The following is a 26,147-nucleotide window of genomic DNA, read 5'->3' as shown; positions in this document are numbered from 1 at the left end:
CACTGAGTGTGGATTCACTGCAGGCACTGACTGTGGATTCACCACAGGCACTGACTGTGGATTAACTACAGGCACTGACTGTGCATTCAGTACAGGCACTGACTGTGGATTAACAACAGGCACTTACTGTGGGTTCACCACAGGGATTAACTGTGCATTCACATCAGGTACTGACTGTGGATTCACGACAGGCACTGACTGTAGGTTCACTACAGGCACTGACTGAGGATTCACTACAGACACTGGTTGTGGATGAACTACAGGCACTGACTGTGGATTAACAACAGGCACTTACTGTGGGTTCACCACAGGGATTAACTGTGCATTCACATCAGGTACTGACTGTGGATTCACGACAGGCACTGACTGTAGGTTCACTACAGGCACTGACTGAGGATTCACTACAGACACTGGTTGTGGATGAACTACAGGCACTGACTGTGGATTCACTACTAGCACTGACTGTGGATTCACTACAGGGACTGACTGCGGAATCACTACAGACACTGACTGTGGATTCACGACAGGCACTGATTGTAGGTTCACTACAGGCACTGACTGAGGATTCACGACAGACACTGGTTGTGGATGAACTACAGGCACTGACTGTGGATTCACTACAGGCACTGACTGTGGATTTGCATGAGGCACTGACTGTGGATTCACTACAGGCACTGACTGCGGAATCACTACAGACACTGACTGTGGATTCACATCAGGCACTGAATATGGATTCACTAAAGACACTGACTGTGGATTTGCATCAGGCACTGACTGTGGATTTACATCAGGCACTGACTGTGGGTTCACTACAGGCATTGACTATGGATTCACTGCAGGCACTGAGTGTGGATTCACTGCAGGCACTGAATGTGGATTCACTGCAGGCACTGAATGTGGATTCACATCAGGCATTGACTGCGCGTTCACGACAGGCACTAACCGTGGATTCACTACAGACACTGACTGTGGGTTCACTACAGGCACTGACTGCGGATTCACTACAGGCAATGACTGTGGATTCACTCCAGGCACTGACTGTGGATTCACATCAGGCACTGACTGTGGGCTCACTACAGGCACTGACTGTTGGTTCACAACAGGGACTGACTCTGGGTTCACTACAGGCACTGACTGTGGATTCACATCAGTCAATGTCCGTAGATTAACTGCAGGCACTAAGTGTGGATTCATACAGACACTGACTGTGGATTCGCATCAGGCACTGACTGTGGATTCACGACAGGCACTGACTGTGGATTCACTACAGACACTGACTGTGGATTCACTACAGGCACTGACTGTGGATTCACTAAGGACACTGATTGTGGAATTGCATCAGGCAATGACTGTGGATTCACTACAGACACTGCCTTTGGATTCACTACAGACACTGCCTGTGGATTCACTAAGGACACTGATAGTGGATTTGCATCAGGCACTGACTGTGGATTCACCACAGACACTGACTATGGATTCACATCAGGCACTGACTGTAGATTAACTACAGGTACTGACTGTGGATTCACAACTGGCACTGAATGCTGATTCACTACATACACTAGCTGTGGATTCATTACAGGCACTGACTGTGGATTCTCTACAAGCACTGACTGCGGATTTACTACAGGCACTGACTGTGGATTCACTCCAGGAACTTACTGTGTATTCACTACAGGGACTGACTGGGGAATAACTACAGACACAGACTGTGGATTCACATCAGGCACTGAATATGGATTCACTAAAGACACTGACTGTGGATTTGCATCAGGCACTGACTGTTGATTCACATCAGCAACTGACTGTGGATTCACATCAGGCACTGACTGTGGATTTACATCAGGCACTGACTGTGGATTCACATCATGCACTGACTGTAGATTAACTACAGGCACTGACTGTGGATTAAATACAGGCACTGACTGTGGATTCACTCTAGGCACTGACTGTGGATTCACTCTAGGCACTGACTGTGGATTTACTCTAGGCACTGACTGTGGATTCACTCCAGGCACTGACTGTGGGTTCACTATAGGCACTGACTGTGGATTCACTACAGGCACTGACTGTGGATTCACTACAGACACTGGTTATGCATTCACTACAGACACTGACTGTCGATTAACTACAGGCACTGACTGTGGGTTCACATCAGGCACTGACTCTGGATTCACAACAGTCACAGACTGTGAATTCAAGACAGACAGTGGATTCACTCCAGGGACTGACTGTGGGTTCACTCCAGGGACTGAATGTGAATTCATGACAGGCACTTACTGTGGGTTTACTACAGGCATTGACTATGGATTCACTGCAGGCACTGAGTGTGGATTCACTGCAGGCACTGAGTGTGGATTCACATCAGGCACTGAATATGGATTCACTAAAGACACTGACTGTGGATTTACATCAGGTACTGACTGTGGGTTCACTACAGGCATTGACTATGGATTCACTGCAGGCACTGAGTGTGGATTCACTGCAGGCACTGAATGTGGATTCACATCAGGCATTGACTGCGCGTTCACGACAGGCACTAACTGTGGATTCACTACAGACACTGACTGTGGGTTCACTACAGGCACTGACTGCGGATTCACTACAGGCAATGACTGTGGATTCACTCCAGGCACTGACTGTGGATTCACTACAGAGACTGACTTTCGATTCACTACAGGCACTGACTGTAGATTAACTACAGGTACTGACTGTGGATTCACGACAGGCACTAACTGTAGGTTCACTAGAGGCACTGACTGAGGATTCACTACAGACACTGGTTGTGGATGAACTACAGGCACTGACTGTGGATTCACTACTAGCACTGACTGTGGATTCACTACAGGGACTGACTGTGGATTCACTACAGACACAGACTGTGAATTCACGACAGACAGAGGATTCACTACAGGCACTGACTGTGGATTCACAACAGGCACTTACTGTGAGTTCACTACAGGGACTGACTGTGGATTCACTACAGGCAATGACTGTGGATTAACAACAGGCACTCACTGTGGGTTCACCACAGGGACTAACTGTGCATTCACATCAGGTACTGACTGTGGATTCACGACAGGCACTGACTGTGGATTCACAACCGGCACTGAATGCTGATTCACTACATACACTAGCTGTGGATTCATTACAGGCACGGACTGTGGATTCACTACAAGCACTGACTGCGGATTCACTAAAGGCACTGACTGTGGATTCACTCCAGGAACTTACTGTGTATTCGCTACAGGGACGGACAGGGGAATAACTACAGACACTGACTGTGGATTCACATCAGCAACTGAATGTGGATTCACTACAGACACTGACTGTGGATTCACAACAGGCAGTGACAGCGGATTCACTACAGGCACTGACTGTGGATTCACATCAGGGACTGATTGTGGTTTCATTACTGGCACTGACTGTGGATTCACGACAGACACTGGTTGTGGATTCACTAAAGACACTGACTGTGGATTCACATCAGACACTGACTGAGGATTCACAGCAGGCACTGACTGTAGATTCACATCAGGCACTGAGTGTAGATTAACTACAGGCACTGACTGTGGATTCACTCCAGGCACTGACTGTGGATTCACTTCAGGCATTGACTGTGGATTCACATCAGGCACTGACTGTGGATTCACTCCAGGCACTGACTGTGGATTCACTTCAGGCATTGACTGTGGATTCACATCAGGCACTGACTGTGGGTTCACTACAGGCACTGACTGTGAATTTACTACAAGCACTGACTGCGGATTTACTACAGGCACTGACTGTGGATTCACTCCAGGAACTTACTGTGTATTCACTACAGGGACTGACTGGGGAATAACTACAGACACTGACTGTTGATTCACATCAGCAACTGACTGTAATTTCACTACTGGCACTGACTGTGGATTCACATCAGGCACTGAATGTGAATTCACTAAAGACACTGACTGTGGATTTGCTTGAGGCACTGACTCTGGATTCACTACAGACACTGACTGTGGATTCACATCAGGCACTGACTGTGGATTTACATCAGGCACTGACTGTGGGTTCACTACAGTCATTGACTATGGATTCACTACAGGCACTGAGTGTGGATTCACTGCAGGCACTGACTGTGGATTCACCACAGGCACTGACTGTGGATTAACTACAGGCACTGACTGTGCATTCAGTACAGGCACTGACTGTGGATTAACAACAGGCACTTACTGTGGGTTCACCACAGGGATTAACTGTGCATTCACATCAGGTACTGACTGTGGATTCACGACAGGCACTGACTGTAGGTTCACTACAGGCACTGACTGAGGATTCACTACAGACACTGGTTGTGGATGAACTACAGGCACTGACTGTGGATTCACTACTAGCACTGACTGTGGATTCACTACAGGGACTGACTGCGGAATCACTACAGACACTGACTGTGGATTCACGACAGGCACTGATTGTAGGTTCACTACAGGCACTGACTGAGGATTCACGACAGACACTGGTTGTGGATGAACTACAGGCACTGACTGTGGATTCACTACAGGCACTGACTGTGGATTTGCATGAGGCACTGACTGTGGATTCACTACAGGCACTGACTGCGGAATCACTACAGACACTGACTGTGGATTCACATCAGGCACTGAATATGGATTCACTAAAGACACTGACTGTGGATTTGCATCAGGCACTGACTGTGGATTTACATCAGGCACTGACTGTGGGTTCACTACAGGCATTGACTATGGATTCACTGCAGGCACTGAGTGTGGATTCACTGCAGGCACTGAATGTGGATTCACATCAGGCATTGACTGCGCGTTCACGACAGGCACTAACCGTGGATTCACTACAGACACTGACTGTGGGTTCACTACAGGCACTGACTGCGGATTCACTACAGGCAATGACTGTGGATTCACTCCAGGCACTGACTGTGGATTCACATCAGGCACTGACTGTGGGCTCACTACAGGCACTGACTGTTGGTTCACAACAGGGACTGACTCTGGGTTCACTACAGGCACTGACTGTGGATTCACATCAGTCAATGTCCGTAGATTAACTGCAGGCACTAAGTGTGGATTCATACAGACACTGACTGTGGATTCGCATCAGGCACTGACTGTGGATTCACGACAGGCACTGACTGTGGATTCACTACAGACACTGACTGTGGATTCACTACAGGCACTGACTGTGGATTCACTAAGGACACTGATTGTGGAATTGCATCAGGCAATGACTGTGGATTCACTACAGACACTGCCTTTGGATTCACTACAGACACTGCCTGTGGATTCACTAAGGACACTGATAGTGGATTTGCATCAGGCACTGACTGTGGATTCACCACAGACACTGACTATGGATTCACATCAGGCACTGACTGTAGATTAACTACAGGTACTGACTGTGGATTCACAACTGGCACTGAATGCTGATTCACTACATACACTAGCTGTGGATTCATTACAGGCACTGACTGTGGATTCTCTACAAGCACTGACTGCGGATTTACTACAGGCACTGACTGTGGATTCACTCCAGGAACTTACTGTGTATTCACTACAGGGACTGACTGGGGAATAACTACAGACACAGACTGTGGATTCACATCAGGCACTGAATATGGATTCACTAAAGACACTGACTGTGGATTTGCATCAGGCACTGACTGTTGATTCACATCAGCAACTGACTGTGGATTCACATCAGGCACTGACTGTGGATTTACATCAGGCACTGACTGTGGATTTACATCAGGCACTGACTGTGGGTTCACTACAGTCATTGACTATGGATTCACTACAGGCACTGAGTGTGGATTCACTGCAGGCACTGACTGTGGATTCACCACAGGCACTGACTGTGGATTCACCACAGGCACTGACTGTGGATTAACTACAGGCACTGACTGTGCATTCAGTACAGGCACTGACTGTGGATTAACAACAGGCACTTACTGTGGATTAACAACAGGCACTTACTGTGCATTCACATCAGGTACTGACTGTGGATTCACGACAGGCACTGACTGTAGGTTCACTACAGGCACTGACTGAGGATTCACTACAGACACTGGTTGTGGATGAACTACAGGCACTGACTGTGGATTCACTACTAGCACTGACTGTTGATTCACTACAGGGACTGACTGCGGAATCACTACAGACACTGACTGTGGATTCACGACAGGCACTGATTGTAGGTTCACTACAGGCACTGACTGAGGATTCACGACAGACACTGGTTGTGGATGAACTACAGGCACTGACTGTGGATTCACTACAGGCACTGACTGTGGATTTGCATGAGGCACTGACTGTGGATTCACTACAGGCACTGACTGCGGAATCACTACAGACACTGACTGTGGATTCACATCAGGCACTGAATATGGATTCACTAAAGACACTGACTGTGGATTTGCATCAGGCACTGACTGTGGATTTACATCAGGTACTGACTGTGGGTTCACTACAGGCATTGACTATGGATTCACTGCAGGCACTGAGTGTGGATTCACTGCAGGCACTGAATGTGGATTCACATCAGGCATTGACTGCGCGTTCACGACAGGCACTAACTGTGGATTCACTACAGACACTGACTGTGGGTTCACTACAGGCACTGACTGCGGATTCACGACAGGCAATGACTGTGGATTCACTCCAGGCACTGACTGTGGATTCACATCAGGCACTGACTGTGGGCTCACTACAGGCACTGACTGTTGGTTCACTACAGGGACTGACTCTGGGTTCACTACAGGCACTGACTGTGGATTCACATCAGTCAATGTCCGTAGATTAACTGCAGGCACTAAGTGTGGATTCATACAGACACTTACTGTGGATTCGCATCAGGCACTGACTGTGGATTCACGACAGGCACTGACTGTGGGTTCACTACAGAGACTGACTTTCGATTCACTACAGGCACTGACTGTGGATTCACTACAGGCACTGACTGTGGATTCACTAAGGACACTGATTGTGGAATTGCATCAGGCAATGACTGTGGATTCACTACAGACACTGCCTTTGGATTCACTACAGACACTGCCTGTGGATTCACGAAAGACACTGATAGTGGATTTGCATCAGGCACTGACTGTGGATTCACTACAGACACTGACTGTGGATTCACATCAGGCACTAACTGTATATTAACTGCAGGCACTGACTGTGGATTCACCACAGACACTGACTATGGATTCACATCAGGCACTGAATGCTGATTCACTACATACACTAGCTGTGGATTCATTACAGGCACTGACTGTGGATTCTCTACAAGCACTGACTGCGGATTTACTACAGGCACTGACTGTGGATTCACTCCAGGAACTTACTGTGTATTCACTACAGGGACTGACTGGGGAATAACTACAGACACTGACTGTTGATTCACATCAGCAACTGACTGTGGTTTCACTACTGGCACTGACTGTGGATTCACATCAGGCACTGAATGTGAATTCACTAAAGACACTGACTGTGGATTTGCATGAGGCACTGACTCTGGATTCACTACAGACACTGACTGTGGATTCACATCAGGCACTGACTGTGGATTTACATCAGGCACTGACTGTGGGTTCACTACAGTCATTGACTATGGATTCACTACAGGCACTGAGTGTGGATTCACTGCAGGCACTGACTGTGGATTCACCACAGGCACTGACTGTGGATTAACTACAGGCACTGACTGTGCATTCAGTACAGGCACTGACTGTGGATTAACAACAGGCACTTACTGTGGGTTCACCACAGGGATTAACTGTGCATTCACATCAGGTACTGACTGTGGATTCACGACAGGCACTGACTGTAGGTTCACTACAGGCACTGACTGAGGATTCACTACAGGGACTGACTGCGGAATCACTACAGACACTGATTGTAGGTTCACTACAGGCACTGACTGAGGATTCATGACAGACACTGGTTGTGGATGAACTACAGGCAATGACTGTGGATTCACTACAGGCACTGACTGTGGATTTGCATGAGGCACTGACTGTGGATTCACTACAGGCACTGACTGCGGAATCACTACAGACACTGACTGTGGATTCACATCAGGCACTGAACATGGATTCACTAAAGACACTGACTGTGGATTTGCATCAGGCACTGACGGTGGGTTCACTACAAGCATTGACTATGGATTCACTGCAGGCACAGAGTGTGGATTCACTGCAGGCACTGAATGTGGATTCACATCAGGCATTGACTGCGCGTTCAAGACAGGCACTAACTGTGGATTCACTACAGACACTGACTGTGGGTTCACTACAGGCACTGACTGCGGATTCACTACAGGCAATGACTGTGGATTCACATCAGGCACTGAATGTGGGCTCACTACAGGCACTGACTGTTGGTTCACTACAGGCAATGACTGTGGATTCACTCCAGGCACTGACTGTGGATTTGCATCAGGGACTGACTCTGGGTTCACTACAGGCACTGACTGTGGATTCACATCAGTCAATGTCCGTAGATTAACTGCAGGCACTAAGTGTGGATTCATACAGACACTGACTGTGGATTCACGACAGGCACTGACTGTGGATTCACGACAGGCACTGACTGTGGATTCACTACAGACACTGACTGAGGATTCACTACAGACACTGACTGTGGATTCACATCAGGCACTGACTGTGGATTCACTACAGACACTGACTGTGGGTTCACCACAGAGACTGACTTTCGATTCACTACAGGCACTGACTGTGGATTCACTACAGACACTGACTGAGGATTCACTACAGGCACTGACTGTGGATTCACTAAGGACACTGATTGTGGAATTGCATCAGGCAATGACTGTGGATTCACTACAGACACTGCCTTTGGATTCACTACAGACACTGCCTGTGGATTCACGAAAGACACTGATAGTGGATTTGCATCAGGCACTGACTGTGGATTCACTACAGACACTGACTGTGGATTCACATCAGGCACTAACTGTATATTAACTGCAGGCACTGACTGTGGATTCACCACAGACACTGACTATGGATTCACATCAGGCACTGACTGTAGATTAACTACAGGTACTGACTGTGGATTCACGACAGGCACTGACTGTGGATTCACAACTGGCACTGAATGCTGATTCACTACATACACTAGCTGTGGATTCATTACAGGCACTGACTGTGGATTCTCTACAAGCACTGACTGCGGATTTACTACAGGCACTGACTGCGGATTCACTCCAGGAACTTACTGTGTATTCACTACAGGGACTGACTGGGGATTCACATCAGGGACTGATTGTGGTTTCATTACTGGCACTGACTGTGGATTCACTACAGACACTGGTTGTGGATTCACTAATGACACTGACTGTGGACTTGCATCAGGCACAGACTCTAGATTCACTACAGACACCGGTTGTGGATGAACTACAGGGACTGACTGTGGATTCACTACAGACACAGACATTGATTTCACATCAGCCACTGACTGTGGATTCACTACAGACACTGACGGCAGATTAACTACAGGCACTGTCTGTGGATTGACTACAGGGACTGACTGTGATTTCACTACAGACACTGGTTGTGGATGAACGACAGGCATTGACTGTGAATTCACTACAGACACAGACTGTGGATTCACGACAGGCACTGAATGCGGATGCACTAAAGACACTGACTGTGGATTCACTACAGGCACTTACTGTGGGTTCACTACAGGAAAGGACTGTGGATTCACGACATGCACGGATTGGAGATTAACTACAGGTACTGACTGCTGATTCACATCAGGTATTGACTGTGGATTCACGACAGGCACTGAATGTGGATTCACAACAGACACCGGTTGTGGATGAATTACAGGCACTGACTGTGAATTCACTACAGACACAGATTGTGGATTCACATCAGGCACTGACTGTGGATTCACGACAGGCACTGACTGTGGATTCACGACAGGCACTGACTGTGGATTCACATCAGGCACTGACTGTGGATTCACAACCGGCACTGAATGCTGATTCACTACATACACTAGCTGTGGATTCATTACAGGCACTGACTGTGGATTCACTACAAGCACTGACTGCGGATTCACTACAGGCACTGACTGTGGATTCAATCCAGGAACTGACTGTGTATTCACTACAGGTACTGACTGGGGAATAACTTCAGACACTGACTGTGGATTCACATCAGGAACTGACTGTGGTTTCACTACTGGCACTGACTGTGGATTCACATCAGGCACTGACTGTGGATTCACTCCAGGCACTGACTGTGGATTCACTCCAGGCATTGAATGTGGATTCACATCAGGCACTGACTGTGGGTTCACTACAGACACTGACTGTGGGTTCACTACAGGCACTGACTGTGGATTAACTACAGGCACTGACTGTGGATTCACTCTAGGCACTGACTGTGGATTCACTCCAGGCACTGACTGTGGATTCACTCCAGGCATTGACTGTGGATTCACATCAGGCACTGACTGTAGATTAACTACAGGAACTGACAGAGGATTCACAACAGGCACTGACTGTGGATTCAGTCGAGGTACTGACTGTGAATTCACAACAGGCAGTGACAGCGGATTCACTACAGGCACTGACTGTGGATTCACATCAGGGACTGATTGTGGTTTCATTACTGGCACTGACTGTGGATTCACTACAGACACTGGTTGTGGATTCACTAAAGACACTGACTGTGGACTTGCATCAGGCACTGACTCTAGATTCACTACAGACACCGGTTATGGATGAACTACAGGGTACTGACTGTGGATTCACTACAGATACTGATGGCAGATTAACTACAGGCACTGTCTGTGGATTCACTACAGGGACTGACTGTGAATTCACTACAGACACAGACATTGATTTCACATCTGCCACTGACTGTGGATTCACAACAGACACTGGTTGTGGATGAACGACAGGCATGGACTGTGAATTCACTACAGACACAGACTGTGGATTGACATAAGGCACTGACTATGGATTCACAACAGGCACTGAATGCGGATGCACTACAGACACTGACTGTGGTTTCACTATACAGGCACTCACTGTGGATTCATGACAGGCACTTACTGTGGGTTCACTACAGGGACTGACTGTGGGTTCACTACAGGGATTAACTGTACATTCACATCAGGCACTGACTGTGGATTCATGACATGCACGGATTGTAGATTAACTACAGGCACTGACTGCCGATTCACATCAGGTATTGACTGTGGATTCACGACAGGCACTGAATGTGGATTCACAACAGACACCGGTTGTGGATGAATTACAGGCACTGATTGTGAATTCACTACAGACACAGATTGTGGATTCACATCAGGCACTGACTGTGGATTCACATCAGGCACTGACTGTGGATTCACGACAGGCACTGACTGTGGATTCACAACCGGCACTGAATGCTGATTCACTACATACACGAGCTGTGGATTCATTACAGGCACTGACTGTGGATTCACTCCAGGAACTGACTGTGTATTCACTACAGGTACTGACTGGAGAATAACTACAGACACTGACTGCGGATTCACATCAGGAAATAACTGTGGTTTCACTACTGGCACTGACTGTGGATTCACATCAGGCACTGACTGTGGATCCACTAAAGACACTGACTGTGGATTTGCATCAGGCACTGACTGTGGATTCACGACAGACACAGACTGTGAATTCACGACAGACAGTGGATTCACTACAGGCACTGATTGTGGATTCACAACAGGCAATTACTGTGGGTTCATTACAGGGACTGACTGTGGGTACACTACAGGCACTGACTGTGTATTCACTACAGGGACTGACTGCGGATTCACTACAGACTCTGGTTGTGGATGAACAACAGGCGCTGACTGTGGATTTACTACAGACACTGACTGTGGATTCACATCAGGCACTGACTGTGGTTTCACTACTGGCACTGACTGTGGATTCACTAAGGACACTGACTGTGGAATTGCATCAGTCAATGACTGTGGATTCACTACAGACACTGCCTGTGGATTCACTACAGACACTGCCTGTGGATTCACATCAGGCACTGACTGTATATTAACTGCAGGCACTGACTGTGGATTCACCACAGGCACTGACTGTGGATTCACATCAGGCACTGACTGTGGATTCACAACCGGCACTGAATGCTGATTCACTACATACACTAGCTGTGGATTCATTACAGGCACTGACTGTGGATTCACTACAAGCACTGACTGCGGATTCACTACAGGCACTGACTCTGGATTCACTCCAGGAACTGACTATGTATTCACTACAGGGACTGACTGGGGAATAACTACAGACACTAAATGTGGATTCACATCAGGAAGTGACTGTGGATCCACTAAAGACACTGACTGTGGATTTGCATCAGGCACTGACTGTGGATTCACCACAGGCACTGACTGTAGATTAACTACAGGAACTGACTGTGGATTTACTCCAGGCACTGACTGTGGAATTACTCCAGGCACTGACTGTGTATTCACTACAGGGACTGACTCTGGGTTCACTACAGACACTGACTGTGGATTCACATCAGTCAATGTCCGTAGATTAACTACAGGCACTAAGTGTGGATTCATACAGACACTGACTGTGGATTCAAATCAGGCACTGACTGTGGATTCAAATCAGGCACTGACTGTGGATTCACGACAGGCATTGACTGTTGGTTTACTAAAGGGACTGACAGTGAACTCACTACAGGCACTGACTGTAGATTCACATCAGGCACTGACTGTGGATTCACTACAGACACTGACTGTGGATTCACTACAGGCACTGACAGTGGATTCTCTCCAGGCACTGACAGTGGATTCACTACAGACACTGATTGTGGATTCACATCAGGCACTGCCTGCGGATTCCCTCCAGACACTGACTATGGATTCACATCAAGCACTGACTGCGGATTCACTACTGACACTGCCTGCAGATTCACTACAGGCACTGACTGGATTCATATCAGGCACTGACTGTGGATTCACGACAGGCACTGACTGTCGATTCACATAAGGCACTTACTGTGGAAATACTACAGGAACTGAGTGTGGATCCACATCAGGTCCTGACTGTGGGTTCACTACAGGCACTGACTGTGGATTCACTACAGGCACTATGTGGGGATTCATACAGACACTGACTGTGGATTTACATCAGGCACTGACTGTGGGTTCACTACAGGCACTGATTGTGGGTTCACTACAGGCACTGACTGTGGGTTCACTACAGGCACTGACTGTGGGTTCACTACAGGCACTGACTGTGGGTTCACTACAGGCACTGACTGTGGGTTCACTACAGGCACTGACTGTGGATTCACTTCGGTAACTCACTGTGTATTCACTACAGGGACTGACTGTGGATTCACATCAGGCACTGACTGTGGATTCACTACAGACACTAACTGTGCATTCACATCAGGCACTGACTTTGGATTAACTGCAGACACTGATTGTGGATTCACTACAGGGACTGACTATAAATTCACTACAGGCACTGACAGTGGATTCACTACAGGCACTGTTTGTGGATTCACTAGAGACACTGACTGTTGATTCACTGCAGACACAGGTCGTGGATGAACTACAGACACTGACTGTGGATTCACTATAGACACTGACAGTGGATTCACTATAGGCACTGACTGCGGATGCACTACAGACACTAACTTTGCATTCACATCAGGCACTGACTTTGGATTCACACAAGGCACTGACAGTGGATTCACTACAGGCACTGACTGAGGATGCACTAAAAACACTGACTGCGGATTCACGACAGGCACTGACTGCGGATTCCCTACAGACACTGACTATTGATTCACTACAGAAAATGACTGTGGATTCACTACAGGCAAAGACTGTGGATTCACTTCGGTAACTCACTGTGTATTCACTCCAGGGACTGACTGTGGATTCACATCAGGCACTGACTGTGAATTCACTACAGACACAGAATGTGGATTCACATCAGGCACTGATTGTGGATTCACAACTGGCACTGACTGTAGATTCACATCAGGCACTGACTGTAGACTAACTGCAGGCACTGACTGTGGATTTACTCCAGGCACTGACTGTGGATTCACATCAGGCACTGACTGTGGATTCACTACAGACACTGACTGTGGATTCACGACAGACACAGACTGTGGATTCACATCAGGAACTGACTGTGGATTCACTACAGGCATTTACTGTGGATTCACTACAGGGACTGATTGTGAATTCATGACAGACACTGATTGTGGATTCACATCAGGCACTGACTCTGGATTCACTACAGTCACTGACTGTGAATTCACTACAGACAGTGGATTCACTACAGGCACTGACTGTGGATTCACGACAGACACTGACTTTGGATTCACTACATGCACGGATTATAGATTAACTACAGACACTGACAGCTGATTTGCATCAGGCACTGACTGCGGATTCACTACAGACACTGATTATGGATTCACTACAGTCACTGACTGTGGATTCACTACAGGCACTGACTGTGGATTCACTACTGCTACTGACTGCGGATTCACTATAGGCAAAGACTGTGGATTCACATCAGTCTCTGACTATAGATGAACTACAGACACTGAGTGTAGATTCACATCAGGCACTGACTGTGGATTCACTACAGGCACTGACTGTGGATTCACTACAGGCACTGACTGTGGATTCACTGCAGACACTGGTTGTGGATGAACTATAGGCACTGACTGTGAATTTACTACAGACACAGACTGTGGATTGACATCAGGCACTGACTGTGGGTTCACGACAGGCACTGAATGCGGATTCTCTCCAGACACAGACTGTGGATTCATTTCAGGCACTGACTGTGGATTCACGACAGGCACTGGTTGTGGATGAACTACAGGCACTGACTGTGAAATCACTAAAGACACTGACTGTGAATTTACAACAGGTACTGACTGTGGATTCACTACAGACACTGACTGTGGATTCACTCAAGACACTGACTGTGGATTTGCATCAGGCACTGACATTGGATTCACATCAGGCACTGACTGTGGATTCACGACAGGCAACTATTGTGGATTCACAACAGGCACTGACTGTGGATTCACTACAGGCACTGACAGTGGATTCACTACAGGCACTGACTGTTGATTCACTGCAGACACAGGTTGTGGATGAACTACAGACACTGACTGTGGATTCACTACAGTCACAGACTGTGAATTCACTACAGACAGTGAATTCATGACAGGCACTCACTATGTATTCACGACAGACACTGACTTTGGATTCACTACATGCACGGATTATAGATTAACTACAGACACAGACAGCTGATTTGCATCAGGCACTGACTGTGGATTCACTGCAGACACTGGTTGTGGGTGAACTACAGGCACTGACTGTGACTTCACGACAGACACAGACTGTGGATTCACATCAGGCACTGACTGTGGGTTCACGACAGGCACGGACTGTGGATTCACTACAGACACAGACTGTGAATTCACGACAGACAGTGGATTCACTACAGGCACTGACTGTGGATTCACAACAGGCACTTAATGTGGGTTCACTACAGGGACTGACTGTGGATTCACTACACGCACTAATTGTGGATTTGCAGCATGCACTGATTGTGGATTCACTAAAGTCACTGACTGTGGATTTGCATCAGGCACTGACTGTGGATTCACATCAGGCACTGACTGTGGATTCACGACAGGCAACTATTGTGGATTCACTACAGGCACTGACTGTGGATTCACATCAGGCAATGACTGTACATTAACTACAGGCACTGACTGTGGATTCACCAGAGGCACTTACTGTGCATTCAGTATAGGCACTGACTGTGGATTAACAACAGGCACTTACTGTGGGTTCACCACAGGGACAAACTGTGCATTCACATTAGGCACTGACTGTGGATTCACTACAGGCACTGACTGTGGATTCACTACAGACACTGACTTTGGATTCACTACATGCACGGATTATAGATTAACTACAGACACTGACAGCTGATTTGCATCAGGCACTGACTGCGGATTCACTACAGACACTGATTATGGATTCACTACAGGCACTGACTGTGGATTCACTACTGCTACTGACTGCGGATTCACTATAGGCAAAGACTGTGGATTCACATCAGTCTCTGACTATAGATGAACTACAGACACTGAGTGGAGATTCACATCAGGCACTGACTGTGGATTCACTACAGGCACTGACTGTAGATTCACTACAGGCACTGACTGTGGATTCACTGCAGACACTGGTTGTGGATGAACTACAGGCACTGACTGTGAATTTACTACAGACACAGACTGTGGATTGACATCAGGCACTGACTGTGGGTTCACGACAGGCACTGAATGCGGATTCTCTCCAGACACAGACTGTGGATTCATTTCAGGCACTGACTGTGGATTCACGACAGGCACTGGTTGTGGATGAACTACAGGCACTGACTGTGAAATCACTAAAGACACTGACTGTGAATTTACAACAGGTACTGACTGTGGATTCACTACAGACACTGACTGTGGATTTGCATCAGGCACTGACATTGGATTCACATCAGGCACTGACTGTGGATTCACGACAGGCAACTATTGTGGATTCACAACAGGCACTGACTGTGGATTCACTACAGGCACTGACAGTGGATTCACTACAGGCACTGACTGTTGATTCACTGCAGACACAGGTTGTGGATGAACTACAGACACTGACTGTGGATTCACTACAGTCACAGACTGTGAATTCACTACAGACAGTGGATTCATGACAGGCACTGACTATGGATTCACGACAGACACTGACTTTGGATTCACTACATGCACGGATTATAGATTAACTACAGACACAGACAGCTGATTTGCATCAGGCACTGACTGTGGATTCACTGCAGACACTGGTTGTGGGTGAACTACAGGCACTGACTGTGAATTCACGACAGACACAGACTGTGGATTCACATCAGGCACTGACTGTGGGTTCACGACAGGCACTGAATGCGGATTCTCTCCAGACACAGACTGTGGATTCATTTCAGGCACTGACTGTGGATTCACTACAGACACAGACTGTGGATTCACTACAGACACAGACTGTGAATTCACGACAGACAGTGGATTCACTACAGGCACTGACTGTGGATTCACAACAGGCACTTAATGTGGGTTCACTACAGGGACTGACTGTGGATTCACTACACGCACTAATTGTGGATTTGCAGGAGGCACTGACTGGATTCACTAAAGTCACTGACTGTGGATTTGCATCAGGCACTGACTGTGGATTCACGTCAGGCACTGACTGTGGATTCACGACAGGCAACTATTGTGGATTCACTACAGGCACTGACTGTGGATTCACATCAGGCAATGACTGTACATTAACTACAGGCACTGACTGTGGATTCACCACAGACACTGACTGTGGATTAACTACATGCACTGACAGTTGATTCACTCCAGGCACTTACTGTGAATTCAGTATAGGCACTGACGGTGGATTAACAACAGGCACTTACTGTGGGTTCACTACAGGCACTGACTGTGGGTTCACTACAGGCACTGACTGTGGATTCACTTCGGTAACTCACTGTGTATTCACTACAGGGACTGACTGTGGATGCACATCAGGCACTGACTGTGGATTCACTACAGACACTGACTGTGGATTCACGACAGACACAGACTGTGGATTCACTTCGGTAACTCACTGTGTATTCACTACAGGGACTGACTGTGGATTCACTAGAGGCACCGACTGTTGATTCACTGCAGACACAGGTTGTGGATGAACTACAGACACTGACTGTGGATTCACTATAGGCACTGACTGCGGATGCACTACAGACACTAACTTTGCATTCACATCAGGCACTGACTTTGGATTCACACAAGGCACTGACAGTGGATTCACTACAGGCACTGACTGAGGATGCACTAAAAACACTGACTGCGGATTCACGACAGGCACTGACTGCGGATTCCCTACAGACACTGACTATTGATTCACTACAGAAAATGACTGTGGATTCACTACAGGCAAAGACTGTGGATTCACTTCGGTAACTCACTGTGTATTCACTCCAGGGACTGACTGTGGATTCACATCAGGCACTGACTGTGGATTCACTACAGACACTGACTGTGGATTCACGACAGACACAGACTGTGGATTCACATCAGGAACTGACTGTGGATTCACTACAGGCATTTACTGTGGATTCACTACAGGGACTGATTGTGAATTCATGACAGACACTGATTGTGGATTCACATCAGGCACTGACTCTGGATTCACTACAGTCACTGACTGTGAATTCACTACAGACAGTGGATTCACTACAGGCACTGACTGTGGATTCACGACAGACACTGACTTTGGATTCACTACATGCACGGATTATAGATTAACTACAGACACTGACAGCTGATTTGCATCAGGCACTGACTGCGGATTCACTACAGACACTGATTATGGATTCACTACAGTCACTGACTGTTGGTTCACTACAGGGACTGACTCTGGGTTCACTACAGGCACTGACTGTGGATTCACATCAGTCAATGTCCGTAGATTAACTACAGGCACTAAGTGTGGATTCACTACAGACACTAACTGTGCATTCACATCAGGCACTGACTTTGGATTAACTGCAGACACTGATTGTGGATTCACTACAGGGACTGACTATAAATTCACTACAGGCAATGACTGTGGATTCACTAGAGACACTGACTGTTGATTCACTGCAGACACAGGTTGTGCATGAACTACAGACACTGACTGTGGATTCACTACAGGCACTGACAGTGGATTTACTACAGGCACTGACTGCGGATGCACTACAGACATGAACTACAGGCACTGACTGTGAAATCACTAAAGACACTGACTGTGAATTTACAACAGGTACTGACTGTGGATTCACTACAGACACTGACTGTGGATTCACTCAAGACACTGACTGTGGATTTGCATCAGGCACTGACATTGGATTCACATCAGGCACTGACTGTGGATTCACGACAGGCAACTATTGTGGATTCACGACAGGCACTGACTGTGGATTCACTACAGGCACTGACAGTGGATTCACTACAGGCACTGACTGTTGATTCACTGCAGACACAGGTTGTGGATGAACTACAGACACTGACTGTGGATTCACTACAGTCACAGACTGTGAATTCACTACAGACAGTGGATTCATGACAGGCACTGACTATGGATTCACGACAGACACTGACTTTGGATTCACTACATGCACGGATTATAGATTAACTACAGACACAGACAGCTGTTTTGCATCAGGCACTGACTGTGGATTCACTGCAGACACTAGTTGTGGGTGAACTACAGGCACTGACTGTGAATTCACGACAGACACAGACTGTGGATTCACATCAGGCACTGACTGTGGGTTCACGACAGGCACTGACTGTGGATTCACTACAGACACAGACTGTGAATTCACGACAGACAGTGGATTCACTACAGGCACTGACTGTGGATTCACAACAGGCACTTAATGTGGGTTCACTACAGGGACTGACTGTGGATTCACTCCAGGCACTAATTGTGGATTTGCAGCATGCACTGACTGTGGATTCACTAAAGTCACTGACTGTGGATTTGCATTAGGCACTGACTGTGGATTCACATCAGGCACTGACTGTGGATTCACGACAGGCAACTATTGTGGATTCACTACAGGCACTGACTGTGGATTCACATCAGGCAATGACTGTACATTAACTACAGGCACTGACTGTGGATTCACCACAGGCACTTACTGTGGATTCAGTATAGGCACTGACTGTGGATTAACAACAGGCACTTACTGTGGGTTCACCACAGGGACAAACTGTGCATTCACATTAGGCACTGATTGTGGATTCACTACAGTCACTGACTGTGAATTCACTACATGCACAGATTGTAGATTCACTACAGGCACTGACTGTGGATTCACGACAGACACTGACTTTGGATTCACTACATGCATGGATTATAGATTAACTACAGACACTGACAGCTGATTTGCATCAGGCACTGACTGCGGATTCACTACAGACACTGATTATGGATTCACTACAGTCACTGACTGTGGATTCACTACAGGCACTGACTGTGGATTCACTACTGCTACTGACTGCGGATTCACTATAGGCAAAGACTGTGGATTCACATCAGTCTCTGACTATAGATGAACTACAGACACTGAGTGTAGATTCACATCAGGCACTGACTGTGGATTCACTACAGGCACTGACTGTAGATTCACTACAGGCACTGACTGTGGATTCACTGCAGACACAGACTGTGGATTGACATCAGGCACTGACTGTGGGTTCACGACAGGCACTGAATGCGGATTCTCTCCAGACACAGACTGTGGATTCATTTCAGGCACTGACTGTGGATTCACGACAGGCACTGGTTGTGGATGAACTACAGGCACTGACTGTGAAATCACTAAAGACACTGACTGTGAATTTACAACAGGTACTGACTGTGGATTCACTACAGACACTGACTGTGGATTTGCATCAGGCACTGACATTGGAATCACATCAGGCACTGACTGTGGATTCACGACAGGCAACTATTGTGGATTCACAACAGGCACTGACTGTGGATTCATTACAGGCACTGACTGTTGATTCACTGCAGACACAGGTTGTGGATGAACTACAGACACTGACTGTGGATTCACTACAGTCACAGACTGTGAATTCACTACAGACAGTGGATTCATGACAGGCACTGACTATGGATTCACGACAGACACTGACTTTGGATTCACTACATGCACGGATTATAGATTAACTACAGACACAGACAGCTGATTTGCATCAGGCACTGACTGTGAATTCACTGCAGACACTGGTTGTGGGTGAACTACAGGCACTGACTGTGAATTCACGACAGACACAGACTGTGGATTCACATCAGGCACTGACTGTGGGTTCACGACAGGCACTGAATGCGGATTCTCTCCAGACACAGACTGTGGATTCATTTCAGGCACTGACTGTGGATTCACTACAGACACAGACTGTGAATTCACGACAGACAGTGGATTCACTACAGGCACTGACTGTGGATTCACAACAGGCACTTAATGTGGGTTCACTACAGGGACTGACTGTGGATTCACTACACGCACTAATTGTGGATTTGCAGGAGGCACTGACTGGATTCACTAAAGTCACTGACTGTGGATTTGCATCAGGCACTGACTGTGGATTCACGTCAGGCACTGACTGTGGATTCACGACAGGCAACTATTGTGGATTCACTACAGGCACTGACTGTGGATTCACATCAGGCAATGACTGTACATTAACTACAGGCACTGACTGTGGATTCACCACAGACACTGACTGTGGATTAACTACATGCACTGACAGTTGATTCACTCCAGGCACTTACTGTGAATTCAGTATAGGCACTGACGGTGGATTAACAACAGGCACTTACTGTGGGTTCACTACAGGCACTGACTGTGGGTTCACTACAGGCACTGACTGTGGATTCACTTCGGTAACTCACTGTGTATTCACTACAGGGACTGACTGTGGATGCACATCAGGCACTGACTGTGGATTTACTACAGACACTGACTGTGGATTCACGACAGACACAGACTGTGGATTCACTTCGGTAACTCACTGTGTATTCACTACAGGGACTGACTGTGGATTCACTAGAGGCACCGACTGTTGATTCACTGCAGACACAGGTTGTGGATGAACTACAGACACTGACTGTGGATTCACTATAGGCACTGACTGCGGATGCACTACAGACACTAACTTTGCATTCACATCAGGCACTGACTTTGGATTCACACAAGGCACTGACAGTGGATTCACTACAGGCACTGACTGAGGATGCACTAAAAACACTGACTGCGGATTCACGACAGGCACTGACTGCGGATTCCCTACAGACACTGACTATTGATTCACTACAGAAAATGACTGTGGATTCACTACAGGCAAAGACTGTGGATTCACTTCGGTAACTCACTGTGTATTCACTCCAGGGACTGACTGTGGATTCACATCAGGCACTGACTGTGAATTCACTACAGACACAGAATGTGGATTCACATCAGGCACTGATTGTGGATTCACAACTGGCACTGACTGTAGATTCACATCAGGCACTGACTGTGGATTTACTCCAGGCACTGACTGTGGATTCACATCAGGCACTGACTGTGGATTCACTACAGACACTGACTGTGGATTCACGACAGACACTGACTGTGGATTCACATCAGGAACTGACTGTGGATTCACTACAGGCATTTACTGTGGATTCACTACAGGGACTGATTGTGAATTCATGACAGACACTGATTGTGGATTCACATCAGGCACTGACTCTGGATTCACTACAGTCACTGACTGTGAATTCACTACAGACAGTGGATTCACTACAGGCACTGACTGTGGATTCACGACAGACACTGACTTTGGATTCACTACATGCACGGATTATAGATTAACTACAGACACTGACAGCTGATTTGCAGCATGCACTGACTGTGGATTCACTAAAGTCACTGACTGTGGATTTGCATCAGGCACTGACTGTGGATTCACATCAGGCACTGACTGTGGATTCAACGACAGGCAACTATTGTGGATTCACTACAGGCACTGACTGTTGATTCACTACAGACACTGACTGTGGATTCACATCAGGCAATGACTGTACATTAACTACAGGCACTGACAGTTGATTCACTCCAGGCACTTACTGTGGATTCAGTATAGGCACTGACTATGGATTAACAACAGGCACTTACTGTGGGTTCACCACAGGGACAAACTGTGCATTCACATTAGGCACTGACTGTGGATTCACTACATGCACAGATTGTAGATTCACTGCAGGCACTGACTTCTGATTCACATCAGGTACTGACTGTGGATTCACGACAGGTACTGACTGTAGGTTCACTACAGGCACTGCTTGAGGATTCACTACAGACACTGGTTGTGGATGAACTACAGACACTGACTGCGGATTCACTACAGACACTGACTGTGGATTAACGACAGGCACTTACTGTTGGTTCAACACAGGGACTAACTGTGCGTTCACATCAGGCACTGACTGTGTATTCACATCAGTCAATGTCCGTAGATTAACTACAGGCACTAAGTGTGGATTCACTACAGACACTGACTGTGGATTCGCATCAGGCACTGACTTTGGATTAACTGCAGACACTGATTGTGGATACACTACAGGGACTGACTATAAATTCACTACAGGCAATGACTGTGGATTCACTACAGGCACTGACTGTGGATTCACTAGAGACACTGACTGTTGATTCACTGCAGACACAGGTTGTGCATGAACTACAGACACTGACTGTGGATTCACTACAGGCACTGACAGCTGATTTGCATCAGGCACTGACTGCGGATTCACTACAGACACTGATTATGGATTCACTACAGTCACTGACTGTGGATTCACTACAGGCACTGACTGTGGATTCACTACTGCTACTGACTGCGGATTCACTATAGGCAAAGACTGTGGATTCACATCAGTCTCTGACTATAGATGAACTACAGACACTGAGTGTAGATTCACATCAGGCACTGACTGTGGATTCACTACAGGCACTGACTGTGGATTCACTACAGGCACTGACTGTGGATTCACTGCAGACACTGGTTGTGGATGAACTATAGGCACTGACTGTGAATTTACTACAGACACAGACTGTGGATTGACATCAGGCACTGACTGTGGGTTCACGACAGGCACTGAATGCGGATTCTCTCCAGACACAGACTGTGGATTCATTTCAGGCACTGACTGTGGATTCACGACAGGCACTGGTTGTGGATGAACTACAGGCACTGACTGTGAAATCACTAAAGACACTGACTGTGAATTTACAACAGGTACTGACTGTGGATTCACTACAGACACTGACTGTGGATTCACTCAAGACACTGACTGTGGATTTGCATCAGGCACTGACATTGGATTCACATCAGGCACTGACTGTGGATTCACGACAGGCAACTATTGTGGATTCACGACAGGCACTGACTGTGGATTCACTACAGGCACTGACAGTGGATTCACTACAGGCACTGACTGTTGATTCACTGCAGACACAGGTTGTGGATGAACTACAGACACTGACTGTGGATTCACTACAGTCACAGACTGTGAATTCACTACAGACAGTGGATTCATGACAGGCACTGACTATGGATTCACGACAGGCACTGACTTTGGATTCACTACATGCACGGATTATAGATTAACTACAGACACAGACAGCTGATTTGCATCAGGCACTGACTATGGATTCACTGCAGACACTGGTTGTGGGTGAACTACAGGCACTGACTGTGAATTCACGACAGACACAGACTGTGGATTCACATCAGGCACTGACTGTGGGTTCACGACAGGCACTGAATGCGGGTTCTCTCCAGACACAGACTGTGGATTCATTTCAGGCACTGACTGTGGATTCACTACAGACACAGACTGTGAATTCACGACAGACAGTGGATTCACTACAGGCACTGACTGTGGATTCACAACAGGCACTTAATGTGGGTTCACTACAGGGACTGACTGTGGATTCACTACACGCACTAATTGTGGATTTGCAGCAGGCACTGACTGTGGATTCACGTCAGGCACTGACTGTGGATTCACGACAGGCAACTATTGTGGATTCACTACAGGCACTGACTGTGGATTCACATCAGGCAATGACTGTACATTAACTACAGGCACTGACTGTGGATTCACCACAGACACTGACTGTGGATTAACTACATGCACTGACAGTTGATTCACTCCAGGCACTTACTGTGAATTCAGTATAGGCACTGACTGTGGATTAACAACAGGCACTTACTGTGGGTTCACTACAGGCACTGACTGTGGGTTCACTACAGGCACTGACTGTGGGTTCACTTCGGTAACTCACTGTGTATTCACTACAGGGACTGACTGTGGATTCACATCAGGCACTGACTTTGGATTAACTGCAGACACTGACTGTGGATTCACTACCGGGACTGACTATAAATTCACTACAGGCACTGACTGTGGATTCACTAGAGGCACTGACTGTTGATTCACTGCAGACACAGGTTTTGGATGAACTACAGACACTGACTGTGGATTCAGTATAGGCACTGACAGTGGATTTACTACAGGCACTGACTGCGGATGCACTACAGACACTAACTTTGCATTCACATCAGGCACTGACTTTGGATTCACACAAGGCACTGACAGTGGATTCACTACAGGCACTGACTGAGGATGCACTAAAAACACTGACTGCGGATTCACGACAGGCACTGACTGCGGATTCCCTACAGACACTGACTATTGATTCACTACAGGAAATGACTGTGGATTCACTACAGGCAAAGACTGTGGATTCACATCAGGCACTGAGTGTGGATTCACTCCAGGCACCAACTGTGGGTTCACTACAGGCACTGACTGTAGATTCACTACAGGCACTTACTGTGGGTTCACCACAGGGACAATCTGTGCATTCACATTAGGCACTGACTGTGGATTCACTACAGACACTGACTGTGGATTCACTACATGCACAGATTGTAGATTCACTGCAGGCACTGACTGCTGATTCACATCAGGTACTGACTGTGGATTCACAACAGGTACTGACCGTAGGTTCACTACAGGCACTGCTTGAGGATTCACTACAGACACTGGTTGTGGATGAACTACAGGGACTGACTGCGGAGTCACTACAGACACTGACTGTGGATTAATGACAGGCACTTACTGTGGGTTCAACACAGGGACTAACTGTGCGTTCACATCAGGCACTGACTGTGGATTCACTACAGGCACTGACTGTTGGTTCACTACAGGGACTGACTCTGGGTTCACTACAGGCACTGACTGTGGATTCGCATCAGTCAATGTCCGTAGATTAACTACAGGCACTAAGTGTGGATTCATACAGACACTGACTGTGGATTCAAATCAGGCACTGACTGTGGATTCACGACAGGCATTGACTGTCGGTTTACTAAAGGGACTGAC

General features: G+C 47.3%; 1 protein-coding gene across 2 annotated transcripts in view; it reads right to left on the bottom strand.

Moving 5' to 3' along the window:
* The window catches only part of enox1 (ecto-NOX disulfide-thiol exchanger 1), a 535,519-nt gene that overhangs the window by 174,238 nt on the left and 335,134 nt on the right, over positions 1-26,147 (bottom strand). The gene's annotated exons all lie outside the window — the stretch shown is intronic.

The sequence above is a fragment of the Chiloscyllium punctatum genome, chromosome 15 (genome assembly GCF_047496795.1).
Source record: "Chiloscyllium punctatum isolate Juve2018m chromosome 15, sChiPun1.3, whole genome shotgun sequence".
NCBI classification, from domain to species: Eukaryota; Metazoa; Chordata; class Chondrichthyes; order Orectolobiformes; family Hemiscylliidae; genus Chiloscyllium; species Chiloscyllium punctatum.
This window is presented reverse-complemented; position numbering and strand designations above follow the sequence as displayed.